Consider the following 3625-nt stretch of genomic DNA (forward strand, 5'->3'; position numbering starts at 1 on the left):
CTGTTAACCGAAAGGATAGTGGTTCGAGCCCACCCAGGGACGGCTGTTTTTCGAGATAGCTGTGGATTTATGTTGAAAATAAAACACCTTCTACACCACAAGTAGTTTCTGTTAGTGAAACCTGTTAGTTAAGAATGACATCCTCAGTCCTCAATACTTTGTGAGGCAGAAGTCGGTACAGCAGCTGGAGGAGGGAAAAAGAGAGAGGGTGCTGCTCACCATGGAGAAGTCCACCATGACCAACAACATCGCAAAGTGGTAGCTGGACGAGTCAATCACCTGGAGGAGCTCCTCCAAAACAAAGCAGATCAATTGGGAGATCAAGAAGATACAAGCTCAAACTTTGGAGTGTGCTCTGAAGAAGGGCGAAGCTAAAGGTCTTTAGAAAAACTCCAACCAACAGCAGAACTCTCTGAGAGCAAGGTCTCTGTGGCGCAATTGGTCAGCGCGTTCGGCTGTTAACCGAAAGGATGGTGGTTCGAGCCCACCCAGGGACGACTGTTTTTCGAGACAGCTGCGGATTTATGTTGAAAATAAAAGTCCTTGTACACCACCAGTAGTTTACATTAGTGAAACCCGTTAGTTACAAATGACATCCTCAGTCCTCAATACTTTGTGAGGAAGAAGACGATACAGCAGCTGGAGGAGGGAAAAAGAGATATTAAGGAGATGCTGCTCACCATGGAGAAGTCCACCATGACCAACAATATCGCAAAGTGGGAGCTGGACAAGTCAACCACCTGGAGGAGCTCTTCCAAAAAAAGCAGATCAACTGGGAGATCAAGAAGATACAAGCTCAAACAATGGAGTCTGCTCTACAGAAGGGCGCCCGTGGAGCTAAAGGTCTTTAGAAAAACTCCAACCAACAGCAGAAATCTCTGAGAGCGAGGTCTCTGTGGCGCAGTTGGTCTGCGCGTTCGGCTGTTAACCGAAAGGATGGTGGTTCGAGCCCACCCAGGGATGACTGTTTTTCGAGACAGCTCTGGATTTATGTTGAAAATAAAAGTCCTTCTACACCACTAGTAGTTTACATTAGTGAAACCCGTTAGTTACAAATGACATCCTCAGTCCTCAATACTTTGTGAGGCAGAAGACGATACAGCAGCTGTAGGAGGGAAAAAGAGACATTAAGGAGATGCTGCTCACCATGGAGAAGTCCACCATGACCAACAACATCGCAAAGTGGTAGCTGGACAAGTCGACCACCTGGAGGAGCTCTTCCAAAAAAAGCAGATCAACTGGGAGATCAAGAAGATACAAGCTCAAACTTTGGAGTCTGCTCTGAAGAAGGGCGAAGCTAAAGGTCTTTAGAAAAACTCCAACCAACAGCAGAAAACTCTAAGCGCAAGGTCTCTGTGGCGCAATTGGTCAGCGCGTTCGGCTGTTAACTGAAAGGATGGTGGTTCGAGCCCACCCAGGGACGACTGTTTTTCGAGATAGCTGTGAATTTATGTTGAAAATAAAAGTCCTTCTGCACCACGAGAACTTTACATTAGTGAAACCCGTTAGATACAAATGACATCCTCAGTCCTCAATACTTTGCGAGGCAGAGGACGATACAGCAGCTGGAGGAGGGAAAAAGAGACATTAAGGAGATGCTGCTCACCATGGAGAAGTCCACCATGACCAACAACATCGCAAAGTGGTAGCTGGATAAGTCAACCACCTTGAGGAGCTCTTCCAAAAAAAAGCAGATCAACTGGGAGATCAAGAAGATACAAGCTCAAACAATGGAGTCTGCTCTAAAGAAGGGCACCCTTGAAGCTAAAGGTCTTTAGAAAAACTCTAACCAACAGCAGAAATCTATGAGAGCAAGGTCTCTGTGGCGCAATCGGTCAGCGCGTTCGGCTGTTAACTGAAAGGATGGTGGTTCGAGCCCACCCAGGGACGACTGTTTTTCGAGATAGCTGTAGATTTAAGTTGAAAATAAAATTCCTTCTACACCACGAGTAGTTTACATTAGTGAAACCCGTTAGTTACAAATGACATCCTCAGTCCTCAATACTTTGTGAGGAAGAAGACGATACAGCAGCTGGAGGAGGGAAAAAGAGACATTAAGGAGATGCTGCTCACCATGGAGACGTCCACCATGACCAACAACATCGCAAAGTGGTAGCTGGACAAGTCAACCACCTTGAGGAGCTCCTCCAAAACAAAGCAGATCAAGAAGATCAAGCTCAAACTTTGGAGTCTGCTCTGAAGAAGGGCGAAGCTAAAGGTATTTCGAAAAACTCCAACCAACAGCAGAAATCTCTGAGAGCAAGGTCTCTGTGGCGCAATCGGTCAGCGCGTTCGGCTGTTAACCGAAAGGATGGTGGTTCGAGCCCACCCAGGGACGACTGTTTTTCGAGACAGCTGTGGATTTATGTTGAAAATAAAAGTCCTTCTGCACCACGAGTAGTTCACATTAGTGAAACCCGTTAGTTACAAATGACATCCTCAGTCCTCAATACTTTGCGAGGCAGAAGACAATACAGCAGCTGGAGGAGGGAAAAAGAGATATTAAGGAGATGCTGCTCACCATGGAGAAGTCCACCATGACCAACAACATCGCAAAGTGGTAGCTGGACAAGTCAACCACCTTGAGGAGCACCTCCACAAAAAAGCAGATCAAGCGGGAGATCAAGAAGAGACAAGCTCAAACTGTGGAGTCTAAAGAAGGGCACCAACCAAACTTTAAACCAAAACTGTCTTGTCTCCACTTTATGTTGTGGCAACCTAAAGTAGAGGCAGGCAGCAGAGTTCAAAATTTAATTGATTAGGAGATTGATGCCATCTGTGTCAAGGAGGAATTAAGACCAGAGAACCTCCCTGATTGGCTGCAAAAAGCAGTTGACAGGGTACAAAAGACAGGAAACTGTCTTTTTTTTTTTTGTTCTCTGGGAAAATGGCAGAGGGCTCTTGGTCAAGGGTTTTCTTTCCTACTAGTTACATCCCGATAAACCTAGTGAAGAGGTGTTTATTTAAAGTTTTTGTGGCAGATTTGAATATATCTCAAAGCTCCCACATACTGGTCCATCCTTCTCTTATGACAGTAGCACACCTGAAACATGGGCATATCTGTAAAATGCCTATCCATGATTGTGACATTTATGTTAGTTTGTGTGTGACAGACAGGCCACGCCTGGTCTTGTACCATGTGGCCATGTAAAATTGACAAACTAATATATTTGCATATTTTAAAGTTGGCTTCATCAGCGAATGTTTACGTGGATGATATTTCTTCAGATTATAACATTTGTGACATGTTTTAAACTGGTTCTGTCTGTTGTGCAGCATCACATCTGTCTGAAATGCAACAGAACTTTTTTCTTGTTTGTTTTTAATCAACAGTGCTGCCCACATTGCTTCAAGCTTTAGTCATCTTCTCATAGAGTTGTTTGAATAAATCTGTGTTTTGTTTCTGTCCCTTCTGAAGCTCATGCCACTGCCTGAGGTTTTCCCCAAATGGAGCAAACGGGCACAGAAAGAATGTATACACCGATCAGCCACAGCATTAAAACCACTGACAGGAGAAGTAAATAACATTGACTGTCTTGTCATGTCACAATGTTCTGCTGGGAAACTTCTGGACCTGGCATTCCTGTGGATGTTACTTAGACATGTACCACCCACCTAGACCAGG

This window comes from Chelon labrosus (assembly GCF_963514085.1).
Source record: "Chelon labrosus genome assembly, chromosome: 19".
NCBI classification, from domain to species: domain Eukaryota; kingdom Metazoa; phylum Chordata; class Actinopteri; order Mugiliformes; family Mugilidae; genus Chelon; species Chelon labrosus.